Source organism: Columba livia, chromosome 15 (genome assembly GCF_036013475.1).
Source record: "Columba livia isolate bColLiv1 breed racing homer chromosome 15, bColLiv1.pat.W.v2, whole genome shotgun sequence".
Lineage (NCBI taxonomy): Eukaryota > Metazoa > Chordata > Aves > Columbiformes > Columbidae > Columba > Columba livia.
The window spans coordinates 11,101,657-11,116,535 of NC_088616.1; the positions used below are offsets into that span (position 1 = coordinate 11,101,657).

The window sequence follows — 14,879 nt, forward strand, 5'->3', positions numbered from 1 at the left end:
CGGCTGCCGGGGAGCGGGTGGAGGCTCAGCCGCAGTCCCGGCGGGGCAGGGGGCCCGGCCCGGTGGGGATTCCCGCGCTGCTCCCGAGCGGGGCCTTTTGGGGAAGAAAAGCTTGTGTCAGTTCGGGAAGCGCCTGGCGGGACGGGGCCCTTTACTGCTGGCAAATTAAAAAAAATAAAAAAGGGCAATAAGGAGTTTGTGGTCATCGGTTTTGCCGCCGGGAGCGGCCCGGGGCGGCCGGGCGGGTGTGTCGGTCCGTCGGTCTCCGGAGGTACCGGGGTCTCCGGTCTGTCCGTCCGTGTGCTCAGTTCCAGCTCCCGCAGCCCATGAACCGGAGCCCGTGCGGGTGCCCGGGGGGTCCGCAGGGGCTCCCCATGGCCCTCAGTGCTATTTGCATCGGGCGCTTCCTGCCTGGGGTTTTGTGACTTTCAGTTCCTTTGTTACTACGTTAATACTGAATTATTTCGTCCTTTTCTCACTCTTCTTCACGTTTAAGGCTTCAGAGAGTGCATCCTCTGTGACTTAACTTTAACAAAAATAACAGCAGCCTCACAGGTGTCACTGCCAGCGGCTCCCAGGGCTCTGATGTCTGGAAAGTCTTTAGCCTGATCCTGTGGAAACAAATCCGTGCACAGACACAGAAGCGTCTGTCCGCCTGTCTGTCCACCCACCGCCCTTTGGGGAGCTGGAAACGCAAATGTAACTTCACTGCGTTTCTAGGGCAGTTCTGCATTTTTTCCCCCAGAAACTGCTCTCTGCTTTTGGTGAAGACTTAGTCAGAAACTAAGAAAGTGCTTTCAGTACTTTTACTGAAAGTATAAACTTTCATGTTATCTGAGTTTATACTTTCATGGCCTCCACTTCAATAAGTCATTTAATACAATGTTTATTTTCTTTGGGGCCTACACACATATAAAACAGGTCAAGTGTGTCAGCTAAGAATGGCTAAGTAGCAGATTTTTTTAATAGTGTATTTGTTTTGCTATAGGAGAGAGCATAACTTCCAAACCAGTCTGGTGTCCTCATTTTATATAAATTAATGGATTTTTTTAATATGCATATTCTTGAAGTGATTATTGCTGTTCCATTTTGCACGTGTTAGGCCTGCAGCTCCAAATCCCAAGTGGAATTTCAAGTAATCTGCTCTGTACTGAGTGGGATAAACATCTCAAGGTGCTTTCTACATCAAGGGGAAACTGAGAATGAAATATGGAGCAGTGTTTATGGTTGTGTGCGGGCTGGGAGGCTCGCAGTGACCTTTGCCTGCCTGCAGCTGAAGCTCTTGGTGCTCACGGGCGGCTCTCAGGGTGTGGTTGTCTGCGCTCCATTATTATTCAGGTTTCTTTGCCAGGTAATCTGCTGGTGCCTTGGCATCTGCGTCCCCAGTGTTGAGATTTTTTTTAGTTTCATTAAAATACGGACAAGTACCTGCAATTGTTTTCCATTAAAAACTACTTAATGACACTGACTCATTTTTATAAGCTTAATATTAATTAAACTCTGTTTCTCTCCTGTTTTAGTCAGCGTTAAATACAAGCATGTCCTTAGTGGTTCTGTCTCTGCTTGTAGTGTGTTTTTTAATAATAAAGTATCTTAAGTTAGTTGTATGGATTCTTTTATTCTTTTATTTCAATTGAATAGAGGAGAGTAATCTCTGAAAAGTGAGGGTAATCGTAGAGTTTTGACCAGTGCTTGTTGCCTTTTTCACATAGAAATTATGTTCTCATGTTTGTAAGTCCTTTGAATGAAGCAAATTGACAGTTCTAGGGGTTGGTTTATGTAGTTTTGGTACAACAATGTGGTACTTACTTTTTTGTTGCTGATCTTGATATTTGTGTCTTTCCAAGAAAGAAAATATTTATAGAAAAATATTTATTTGATTGTAATCATTTTGATCACTGTAAATCTGCGTTAATTCTGCTGAAACTCAGGAAACTTGGTTTATGGCTGCGGTTTGGGCATGGGAGGCGACGAAACGAAGCTGGGAGGTTTGTGTTGGCTTTCGCAGTGTGCGATCACTGGGATGTGTGTGACGTGGGGTCAGAGCAGTAACTCCTCAGCAGGAAAAATCAGCTGGTCAAGAGCTTCATTAAAGCAGAGGAATGGCACTTCTGGGCAGCCTGTGTGTCTGCATGGACAATGTTACATAGAATTATGAAACTAATGTAGGAAACTAATTAAAGAGGGGATTAGCTGAGTGGAACAGGATTCCACAGTAATTAATAGATGGGTTAAATATTTTGCAGTAGTTATCTTGTGGATGTTGTTGGATGCCTGAAGACAGGTATTCAATATGCCACCGAGTACTTGATGTGTTTGACAGATTGGTGGTAGGTGCTGCAAGTGTGCAGGTGTTTCTGCGGAGGGGGAGAACTCGAGCTCCGGTTAACTAGTAAAGTAAAATATCAATTATTTGTCTATGTGAGCCTGGAGGAACGGGGGAAATGAAACAATATCTTTTGCCTTTATTGGAAAGTGGCAGCGCGAGCCTGGGTTGCTGTGGTTTGGTGTCAGCTGGTGTTGGCTGCTGCACAGACTGTCCCAGCCTGGGCCACCCCTAGCCGGGAGGTGGCACTGAGACTGTCCAGGGGTGGCCTCAGTTGAGTCCCGAGCTGTGGATCTCGGTGTGAGCACGGGAATCTTGCATCTACTCAGTGACGATTGTTACATACACATGAGCTGAATTAACACATCAGAATAAACTGGCATCTTGACCATGATGGATATGCAGCTAATCACACACAATAACCAGCTCAAGTCTGATTTTATTTTTGAGTTACATCCAAATTTCAGCATAAACAACTGGAAACAGCTTGAAACTTTTAGTTAAGTTTGAAAAATTAAGTGGGGGAGGGTGGAGAAGAAAAGAACAACCTTCATTTTGAACTTCATGATTTTTAGATGGCCTGTGATTCCTGAGAAGCTGTACGCTGACATTGCCCTTAATGGAATTTATGCATTAATTCCTTTAAATCCTCATGTCTTTTGAGGACCAAGGCTTGTGCCCACAGTTCATTTTTCCGGACACACATTTCACGTGTGCTTTATTTGGGCAGAGTGAAATGAAAGGCTTTAGTAGGTGCTGGTTCAGCAATGTGCGGGGCGAGGGGCTGGTACCTCCTTGGGCCGCTCATTGCAGCAGAACGGAAATTGTTATATTGTGCGTGGTGTCAACAAGGTAATTCTTCAGATATCTATGAGTGCTTGTCTTATAGTTTTCATGCCCTCTTATAAATTAGGGAGGGAGACAGGTTTTGAATAGAAGCTCAGGAAGTGTTCTGCTGTAGCAGTCATCTCTAATGAAAATAGATGTTCAGAGGTCTTGTCATTAAAGGCTTTCAAATGATGCTCTAATAATCATTTGAACTACATAGCTAAGTAATTATATGAGGAATGAGTCCACAGAGGTGTATCATGCTGTTTACTTACAGAAAAGCAGGTTGGTAATTAATGACACTTATTATGCTGTCTAACGATTTTACATGAGTGGGCCTTTCCTGCCTCTGGGGACACCACTAGTAATGTTGTTCCCATCAGTTTCTTTCCTCAGCTTTTAGGTGCAATGGGCAGAGCACCATACGGATTGAAATGATTCCAGCCAGCTGGTCTGCAAGGTTTATGTCCAATGCAGTCAGCTCAGATCCCAGATACACTTTTTGTGTTCCCAGGAGAGATTCTCTACCTGCCGCAGGCTCTGCGGTCATTTGAACCAGGGACAAGCAGATCTGACTAACCAGAAATCTGGAAGAGACCACAAACACCTTAGAGAGATGGGTTTTTCTGCAAGAAGCAAACTTACTATAGCTTCTTTGTTAGTTTTCTACTGTTTAAATACAACTTCTGGTACACAGATAGGTTTTTCCAGGCCTTGTACCCAGGACATTACTGTGACTCAACAGAGTATTCGAACGTATCTTTTAATAGCTCATGCCCTGCATAAAATTTACTATGCTAAACTATATTTAGTATTTCTTCAAGCCGCTTGGCAACCTGTAAGTTGGAATAACATAATTTTTACATTAAAATAAGTTATGTTAAAGGGACTATAACTGAATGATTGTGTGTGATAAGGAGCTGCCTACATCTGATTTGTATGGGGCAGGATTGCTGGAAAACAATAACTTTCAGTAATACTTAAGGGAAACAGCGGATGGTCCAAGTTATTAATATTTTTGTCCTGCTGAAGTGTTATCCATTGATTCTAGTCTTCTTCAGAATTGTTCTGTGAATGATTACTTAAGAAAGCTCTTTCAATTCTTCATCTTCTGTTGATAGTACTTTGCAGACCGGTGCTTTGGAGCATCCAGGGTGGTGAAACAAGAGTGCAAAGCACTTCAATCAATACAAAATTAACTCTGTAAAGCCATTTAATGTCAAAGAAATACTTCTTCAATGTTGTGGGGTTTTTTCCCCACACAAGAACTAGAAAAAGAATGACCCCGGTATTTGAAAATGTCTGGCCCACCCAAACAAGCTTTTAAAAAAGTTAAATACAATAAGCATTGTTTACTTGGAGTGCTTGTTGTCATTGGTAAATACTTGAAAAAGTGGTAAACAACTACGGAATACATTCATATTTATGGGTGGGGGAGAATCTGCTTTGTGGTTGGTCTTTTAGGTTGACATTTGTCTATGAGTATTCAAGAAAAGAAAAAGAAAAATGTGGTTTCAGTGTTTATAATAGTTATCTTAAACATTTCCTGTTTATCTCCAAATGAAGTCTGAGGTCTCTTCAATTAGAAAATTGACTTAGATCTTTCTGGATGGCAGATTAATTCAGTGACAGGTTTAAAGAGTCCTACTGGATTGAATTAAGGAGTTCTGTTTTGTTGAATGTGTGCAGACTTCAGGACTTCGTGTAACGAGCTTTGAGGACTGATTGAAATAAAATGCATGTGAATGCTGAAGCATTCGTACACCAATTGTAAAGGGAATGCGTTTTCTAACCGAGTGCCCCAGGGTGGTTTGGCTGTGGAACGGGAAGCTTTACAGTGACAGAAATGCTGGAATTGGCACATTCAGCTCCATGAACCGTTCGTTCCCTCTTCACCACTCCTGGGCTGCTGAACGGGATGTGCAGAGGCACCAAACTTTGCAAAATGTTGTTTCCATCCCAGCCGTAAGCACGGAAAGAACCAAGTCACCCCTCTAGCATTGCTGGGCAGCCTCCGCACTGTCAACAAAGTTTCTTGGTATCTGCATATTTATCTGTTTCCTGCACCCTTTGGGGAAAACTGACACAATGCAATGCCTTGTGCAGCTCAGGAATCAGATTTTTCTAACAGTACAAACTTCCAGTTATAGGAAAACACGCAGCTATTATGTTTTCAGTTTGGGACTGCGTTTTGTGGTAAGACTTGGCACTCGTCAACGCATTTGGAACTGCTATTAACGCAGCAACGAATGGAAGAGTTTGTGGATATGAATTGTGTCCGAGCTGTGGTCTGGATTGAATTTTATGAGCGTGTCTGTTAATCCCATTGATTAATGTACCCTTCAGAGCAGGTTGCTGAAGCCAATGGTAAAATTACCTGAATTTACCCAGGTTGAGTTGACGAGTGACTTTTCCTTGGTTGTTCCTCCTGGGTGGCCAGCAGGTGAGGTATGTGAGGACAGCGCTGGCTGGGTGTGCTGCAGCCCTGGGACATGAGAGGTGTCTGGGACCAGGGGTTTGATGTCTGACATAACAGCAGTGAAGGTAAAAATGCGCTTGAATGTGCTGTAGTGGCAGCTGCTCAGCTGAACGGTGGGATCTGCACTGCAGCTGGTGTCCAGATCTGCTGAAATTTATTCACAAAATCTTGGTGTTACGCTCTGTGTGGGTGAAGCTATGATTGCTTGATTCCAACTTGATCTGATGGTGGTTCTTTACAGCAAATAATTTCAATATCAGGTTATGCCCAGAGTCAAAATCCTGAAATAGTAATGATTTAATCTGCTAAAATAGCTGGAAGTGATCTAACAAGCTGTTTTAACTTGATGCTGTAATGTGACACACTTGGAATTTATGAAAGCAAATGTATTTCGTAGATACTTGCATGGTATTTTTAGGTTGTGATAATGGATCTGTGACCAGAACTGCTCTTTAGAGGTCATTGTATTAGCAAATGATTAAATGGCAAATACATACGATCTTTTTAGGATGTGGTGTCTTAGTGTGTTATAAATGTTTTCTAATATTATGCACAGTTTCCAGAAAGAAAGGTTTCATAACATGAAGGATATAACTCTGTTCTTTTGGTGTTGGGAGAACCTCCAGCCCACATAAGGCAGTGATTCACTGTCCAGTTTGCCGGGCACAGCTCTGCCCTGAACCTGTGAGGGCTCAATAATGCCAGTTAAAGTGGGCAGGTACGGCTGATCTGTGAGCACAACCAAGGAGCCTCACAGCAGCTGGTGCTGACAAACCAAGCAATTTTAACAGGTTACTGTGCTCGATTCACCTCATTTTTCAGGGCTGTTTGCTTAAAGCAGCACTTGATGTCTAGACAAGAAAAAAATAGGGAACTTCTGAGTATCCTTTGTATTTGCAACATCACCTTGTTGACTGAATTAGAGCATTTTGGTTAAAACTTATTTATTGAGAACCAAACAACCTTAAAAGCTTTGAGTGCGCAATGGCAGTTCCGTGGCTGCTAAAGGCATTACCAGAGGAGTCGTGTGTCTCCTGCCGCACAGGAAAGGAGCTCCCGGAACATGGGGCAGCCGGGGGGGTCACCAGTGCTGCTCCTCCCTGACCTGGAGCCTCCGTTCCTTGGCACAGATTGTTCCTTGTGTAGTTAATTGCATTGCAGAATGACAGGAATATCCTGGAGCGACTGCAGCGGAGGGAATGGGAGAGCCAGGGGAGCTGTGAAAACGAGTATGTGAAATATCCAAATCGGCACTAGGTGAGAAGGATCGACAAAGGAGTTTTTCCTTCTGTCTTACAAGTTGTTCTGTGCCAGGAATTGCTGAACTGAGATTTTTGTATAAATGTACTTGTTGGCTCTATTGCGTATTTCTCAAGATCCCAGTGACATTCCAGCATGAAAATTAATAAAAGGAAAAGTGGTAACTTGGACAGGTGAGCGCTGCACAGAAAAGGGTGGTCATTGCTGAGAAGGGTTAATGCACTTGCACATGTGACCTTGGCAACAGAGTTAAGGCTCCAAAAAACTACTTCAGCCAGTGGCAGAAAAATTCAGTTATAAAGTTGGCCCTTTTTTAGAAGATAAATTGCCTTGCATACAGATTTGAAACCTAAGGCTGTGATATGGCTTTGAAAAGTACAGCAGTTTATTCAAATGCCAACTTGTTTTTAAATCTAGAATTAATTATGAAGCAATTGGTGGAAGGAAATGTTAACCCACCTGATTAAAAGTTCTATTTTCTGTAGAAAATGAGGGGAAGATAGAAAGGTAACATTTTCATAGAGAAAAATGAATGTGTGAATTAAACTGTTGCAGCTTCCAATGTAGTCTGGTTTGTCCTGCTGGAAGCTGATTTAATACGCAGATTAAGTGTTCTGAGCTGCTGGTTTTTGTAGGAGCGGAACAGGCGGATAAAGTAATCCTGGTTTTGTAACCGCGTCCAAGTGTGTGTTGAAGTGCAGTACAAGTTAATAAACCCGTGTTAGGCTGTTTGTCCAAGACTCGTATTTCCTCCTCAGAAACCTGGGGATGGAGTAAACTGTGACTTTCAGTTTGGTGCTGAAACAGCCAGAAACTTCGTGCGGGACACGCGGGCGGTGCCGGAACTGCCCGTGACACGCATTAATCCCAGTTTGTCTGCCCAGCAACACCAACAGCGAGTGTGCGGTCCTCGCAGTTGTGGGGTCATCATCACACTGGGCTCCCAAACTCTCTCCTGTTGGTCAAACATCATCAAGGGTTGAGCCATTAATTGCTAATCGTGGCTGCTGATCAGAAAATCAGTGCAAAGGCTTCACTGTGAAACAGCGGGCATAAGGAATAATCCCTGTTTTGCCATAAGCCTATTAGTCAATTTTATATAACCTCAGGTCCCTGAATTCCCTTATACTTTTTTACTGCTACTTCAAAGCTTCCAACTCCTCTTTTCTTTCTTAGTTTCTATTCCTACTTCATTGTTCTGCCTTTTCTGTGTTTCCTTGTTTTGCTTTTTGTGTTGATTCAGTTTGGTTCCTTTTCAAAGGTTTTCTCTTGCCAGTTTTGTGAATCCTTGAACTTAAAATAGACCTGTCTGGACTGCATAGTAAATTAAGAACAGCATTACCTTTGAAATGTTCATTTTTGGTTTGGAGTTTTTTTACACTTATGCAAGTTAATAAGCTGAAATGTCCTGCCAAAGTGTAAATAAGCAAACAAATACTCAAATAAATGCCCAGGCTTTTTCTTTTGTAGTAATTCAATGTGTTTTGCTCATTCCTTTATTACCTGTGTTTCTGATTCAGACACGTCTGCACTGTAAAGGATTTGCCTTTGCAAAAGGTAACGCTGCTGCTTTGTCTGTCCCAATAACTGGCTTCTGGGAAAAGAAATTACAAAATTTGGAAATGGCTGGAGTTAGTGGGCAGCCCCACCTGCTCAGTGGCTGGAACGAAAAGCAGCGTTTTGTATGAAAGTTCAGGATTCATTTGAGGTTTTGGGGGGGGCGTGGGGGTGTCTTTTTTTCCTTTTTTCTCTCCTGCAAAGTGAAGGGGTTCTTATGTCAGCAGGTGGTTTGGCAAGCAGACTGGTCCCTACCTTAACCAAGATGCTGGCTGCCAAACCCCCAGGCAGGACCTTGCTGAGCCACTCTCTGCTCCAGGAGCATCCCCTGCTGCCTCAGTCTGTGCTCAGGGGTCCGACCGCACTGCTCTGCCAGGCTTCACTCCCACCCCTTCTCTGGCCTTGCGCTTGTGATCTTGGCACTGAACTTCATCTGACAGAAAAATGGGTTTTCTTCCAGCCAGGTCAGTTTGAGATGTGGCTGGTGGAGGTGGTGTGCCAGGCGAGATGCGAGCAGCCGAGGACGGTGGGAGGGAGGACAGCACGGCTCTTCTCAGCAGCTTTGCCAGCTGATGTCACCCCGGCATTAATGAAATGTTGGCCCCAGGGTGCAGTTTCATGATCAACTTAAGCTCATCTAAAGTAGCTGCTGTTGCTAAAAGGGAGATTTCCCCTCTCCCAGCACAGCCTGTGCTGGTGCCAGCTCCCCTGTCCAGGGAGGGCACCTGGACAACTGGAAATCAGCGATTTATTTTATTTGGTGCAATTCCAGTGTGAGCTGCTGTGATTGCTGCAGGTGCAGGGTGGGGCTGTGGGGGCCAGGGATGTGTACCCCACGTTTGGGGCAGGGGATCAGCTTCAGGCCAGGCTCCTCAAAGGACAGAGGCTGCAGGGGGGGAATCCAGCATTTCCTCCTTGCCCTGGGTTGGATTTGGTGGAGGCTCCGGCTGGCACTGGTTCCAGAGGGGAGAGGAGCAGCTCTGGGGCTGCAGCTGGGCCAGGGTCAAGTTCAGCTGGAGCTGCTGCTCTGGTGTGACTCCGGCTGCGAGCGCTGCTGGAGCACGGAGGTGCTGGGGAATTCCCTTCTTGGCAGCAGCAACATTTATGTTGGCATACAGGGGCTGTAAAATTGCACCTTAGATTAAGGAATAACAAATTCAATAATTATTTAGGTTGCTTTTTGCTCTACTGCCTCTTATATCAAAGTTGTACCCAGCTAACTTGAGATAAAATCATTCTACACAAGAAAAGGTGGTTGTTTGCTTGGAGGAAGGAAGGGACTTGTGTGAAAATAAACTTTTGAGTGTAAATAAATACTGGGCAGTTAAATATTAAAACCAGTTCCTTACCGAGATATCATGTAAGGGTGTTTCTACACTTTTTTTTTAATAAATTGTATTAAAAACTGACACATTTGGGAAGTTCAAGTTCCATAATACTGTCAAATAAAATGCACTTTAGCATGAGAAATGTATATCGTAATACTTAAAGGGGAAAAAGCAAGGGATAGAAAATACATTGTGATTTGATCAATTTAGGAAGTTTCTTGTGTAGCTTTAACTTCCTCAGGTTCCTTGGGGGGTTTTGTCGCTAATTTGTGACAGCTTGACCTCGGAGTTCTTACTTTGGAAAAACCACATGAGCACTGTCAGATTTCATCCTGACTAGGGCATTTAAAATTTTAATCCCCTATTGCAGCACTTTGCAAAAGTATTTACACCTTCAGAGGAAAATGCAAATCAAATGCACTTTTAAAATCTATTTTTTGTTATGTTGACCTGACATACACTGTGTGTGGAGATTTGGGTTTTATTTGAAAGTCAGAAAGAATACAGGGAGAGCTTTACAAGCTAAAACTTAGTTCTCGGTACAAAATAGTACATTAGCAGTGAGTGTTCAAGTAGCTTAGACGGCAGTCGACTGGAAGCACTTTAATTGTCAATTTTTATTTGTATCCAGAAGTTTAAAAGCTATTGGATTTGTCACAGACTGCTTACTGGAATGTCACTTCTTCTCTCCAGTAAAGCTGCTTTAAATCTGCTTCTCCATTTCAACTGCTGTTATAGTTTCATCATCTAAGTTTAACTTAGTGTATGTGGCTCGTAATTATCTACCTGGATTTGTTACACAGACTGAACTGTTTGAGCAGTATTTTTTTCAAACTGCACCATATTTGGTTTAATTCTCTGTATCTAATATTAAAACCATGCCTGTTTTCCAGGGAGGGGCTGGAGTTGTGGAGGGCAGTGCAGGGCCTCGCTGCGACGACTGTACCTCCCAGAATGGCCCAAAAATAGGATTTGGCTCGAGCCACGGTTGTTCTAAATAGCTAAATATACTGTCTGGCTTGGGAGAGGAGCCTTGGATCTATTTCACTTCCAAAGGAATCTCAGATCCCCCAGTGCTGTGGGATTCCTGCAACTGCGAAGGCACAGGCTGCTCGCTTTTAAGATGATTCTGTCCAAAGCCTGGTCTGCCTTTAATTAGAGCAGACAGGCTTCATTCTTCACCATCAGAGATCAAAGTTGCAGCTTTTAGATTGAGCGACCAAGGAGGAGTTTGATGGGGGAACTCAATGGAGGAAGGAAGGCAAAGGAGCAGAAATCTTCATCTGTAATACTCACCGAAGCCTGAATTGTAGTTTTGCAGCTCCTGGGTTTCTGAAGATAAAGATCTCAGTTAAATATTTTGGTGCCTTGGAGGTGATGCACCGTTTTTTAAAGCACTTGTACAGGTTCAGGAGCACAGAAGCTGCAGTAGCTGCATGGGGTAAAATGGGGGAGCTGAGCATTACTTGGGTGCGGAAGGTGGTTCCCTGGGAAGGGGCTGGGGGGGTTGCTCCTCCCAACCACAGCCCTGCGCTAAATGCTCTGGAAATGCTGAAAGTGGTGACTATTGTCTGGCAGTCATTCTGGAGTGATTTGAAAACATTAAAAAATGACTTGGAGAATATTGATGCTTACCTTGAGTCACGCTAGTTTCGTTTGAAAACGTTCAGCCACAGGGAGGATCCCAATTGGTGACCGTGCTTTCAGTATGAATGCTGCTTTGTTTGGGGTTTTTTCAGTGGGGAGTCAAAACAGGATGAATTTGGGGCTTGTGTGACATGATGACCCTGGTTTCTGTGGTGAGAAGTGTACTTGGCCTGACACGTTTCTGCTCTGGCTTGTCTTCAAAACACTGTGCAGGTGAAAGCAAACTCCTACGGTATATCCACAAAGCTGCGTATTGCCACAGGCTGCCAAACAAGCAAAAGAAATCCCTTGTAATAAAGTGGTTTTGAAAAGTGACCTTTAATATGTGCACTTACGAAGGCCACAATTGAAGGATTTTTGGTTTCCAGTTGCACAGAAGGATCCTTTAATGTGTTTGAGATCTCAGCCTCTGAAATGCACATAGAGATGCAGAATCTGGGTAGAAGATGGGGGGTGGGAAATGTGTATTTGAAATTCTGGTTGAGATACAGTCTGGGTGTGAGCAGGAGGGGCAGGGGAAACCTTGTCCTGTGCTTCTGAGCTGGAGAACAAGAGGTTTCCTGCATCACTTTAGTTTCTTGAAGCCAAAACGAAGTAAAAATGAAGGAAGATACTGCTGTAAACACAGATTTATTTCAGGTTACTGACTGCAGCAGTTCAGCGTGCGCCGAGTGGCACTCGGGAGTCACTTCTGCAAAACACATCCCATGTCTCTGGTCTTATTCGGCTCTTTCAGGTCTTTCCCTGATTTAAATTTTCATTTAGTTTTAAAATTATTTGACGTGTTTGATGTTTATGTTCCATAGACTTGGATTATAAAATACAGAGTTCCCAGCTAGAAAGGGAAGCCTGTTCCTGGAATTTAGCACAATGTCAAATGGGGAGAGTGAGCTGGTAGTCCTGAAACACCTTTAAATGATAACTTTCTATGAAGTCTCTGTTAGTATATGTTAAAAAGGCAAACCTTTTAGAAGGGAAATTGTCGTCTAATTCTGGATTCCTTGTTTTGGAACAGAGCTGCTGATTCCTTCATTTTTCCTGGCAGCAAGTCCTGCCTATTGTATGTGGAAGCCGGCAGGATGTGCCGCCAGCCTGGCCAAGGTGCTCCAGCGTCACCCCAGCACAGCTCAGCTGGTGACTCCTGCTGGCAAACACTTTGTTCAAGGAAAAACAAGCAGCAGAGAAGGCTGCCTTTAATTCTCTCTCATGTTTCGGGTGGATGTCTCCTCGCTTCCACCGAAATCTTTCCAGAGTTGAGGCACGCGGACTGGTGGTTTCGTCATGAAGTGTCCTCCTGTGGCATCACCTCCCGGCCGCGCTGCGTGAGTCAAGGTTTCTGTTTCCACTTCGACGTTTGAACTGAGTCACTAGTTCTGTTGGGAATGTCCAAGTTTTTATGGCTCTTGGTGTCAGGTTTGCTCTTGTTCCTTCCTTATTAGCCTTTTAGGAGTGGAAATTTCTACTGGTTTTGTAGCTTTGACCTGGTTTGGAGATCAACCCCTGGGTCAGGACTGATGCTGGGCAGTGGACAGGACCCTGCTGTGAAGCTAATGAGATCTCAAATACTGTTTATGTATAGCTTTATTTTTTTTTTTAATCTCTAGTGCTGGTTTAATAGAGCCTTTTCATTTTATACACGGAAATGTAAATTCTTTCCCCTTTCGAAGATAAACACTTTTATCTCAGGAATTCTCATCTGCTGCTTCCAGATGTACAGAGGAGACTTCTGGCTTGGAAGGGTGAAGGAGCTGTAAACTGAAGAAGTGAGGGGAGCAGTTAGAGAGCTGTGGGGTGAGATGTGTTCTGCTCTCGCCGAGCCCTGCACGCTGGGCTGGGCTGTGCACAAGGGCCTTTCTTGGAAAGGGAAAGAAAGAAAGAAAATAAATAACACCATAAAACAACTAAAGAGAGGTGGCCAATTGGGGGCACATGCAATCCATTTGTAAAATGTCACAGCAAGTTAAGATATTGTGATTAGTATGTCTATAATAAAAAAAAAATACAGTCTTTCAACTCTCAAACCTCTTGATTTTTCATGTTCGGGCTCTACACAGATTCTGGCTCATGGAGCCACTTTGGATGCTTGTGGTGGGCAAACTGTTTCACTAACTCAATGGGAACAGTTTTAAAGTACCATTTTTAGGGAATTAGATAGTTCTATGCTTTTTATTTGTGAAGGAGGTGAATATAACTGCAGCAAATGGTTGTTCAGCTTTGGTTTTGGACGCAGGCTTTTAAAATGCGCTGCTGCCTTTTCATTGAAAACCTTTGTGCCAGGCAATTCATGTAAAGGTGCTGGTTTAGCAGGTGTCGTGCCTGCTGTTGTAGCAGGAAGATGTCACCCTCGGTTCTCAGAACCTCTCCTTTCGCAGGAGCCCAGCTCCGTTCCTGCTGCCAGCCCGGCAGCTATTTTCTTTTTCGGCAGCTGAGCAGTGGATGCGGCGCTGCTGGCGGTGGGTGCGATGCGGCTGCGGCGCTGCTGGCGGTGGGCGCGATGCCGAGCGGCGCTGCTGGCGGTGGGTGCGATGCGGCTGCGGCGCTGCTGGCGGTGGGTGCGATGCTGAGCCCTGTCCCGGCCCTGGCTGCTGCTGCTCGTCTCATCTCACACTGAAGTTGTGGGAGGTTCCAGGTGGGCAGGTCCCCATGTCCCTGCCCTGTGCCAGTGGATCCTGCTGCCCCAGCCCATGGGGACGACTCCAGCACACGCAGCTCAGTCACAAACTGCTGTATTTGGGGCCTCTCAGCACTCGGGGGGGTTTGGAGGGCAGTGTGTGCTTCTCCCTTTAGTAATGGCTTGGAGGGACCTGGTTTTGCAACTGAGAATGAACTGCTTGAACTGGATGGAGCTGAGCTGCTGGGAATGGAAGCAGCCGGAGCTGGATCCCGGTTGGGCCGGGCTGTGTTTGCGCTGTCCCACGGGAGCTGCCGGGGGGCTCCAGATGCCAGCGCCGCTGGGAACGCTCTGCAACTCAATCTTCCCATCCTGCAGCGGCTCTTGATTCCAGAAGGATTTCTTCATCGCTTCCAGACTAGATAAGATACAAATAAGACCTAAAAAGGGATAAGGAGAGAACTTCAAGTAGCAGTGAAAAAGAAATTCTGTTATTTTCTTTAAGTTTGCTAATTCTTTAATTAGTCGGCAGAAGGAATTAGTGTCCCGTGAAGCTGCAGTTAGATGGAAACTTTAAACTAGCAGTTGCTGTTATTCAGGGGAGACAGAGGTGCCTTTGATGGTTTGTTACTGTTCCCTGCTCAGCAGGGAGATGGGCTGTGCTGCTCTCACAAGGTTGCATTTTCTGTTTCATGGCTGTGGTCACCGCACGATATTATTTAGTGGCTTTTTCTTGGCTTCCTCATTAAAGGTGGAATGTGGGCCTGCAGGAAGGGTGAGGTCTTCCCTCCTGCATTTCCGAACCTGACAAGCATCAGCGGTGGCTTTTCCAAGTCGGCGCTG

The 14,879-nt window shown here is 44.7% G+C and overlaps 1 protein-coding gene across 6 annotated transcripts in view; it reads left to right on the forward strand.

Annotated features, from left to right (window-relative positions):
* Positions 1-14,879, forward strand: part of ARHGAP17 (Rho GTPase activating protein 17) — a 39,439-nt gene that overhangs the window by 249 nt on the left and 24,311 nt on the right. The window lies entirely within an intron of this gene.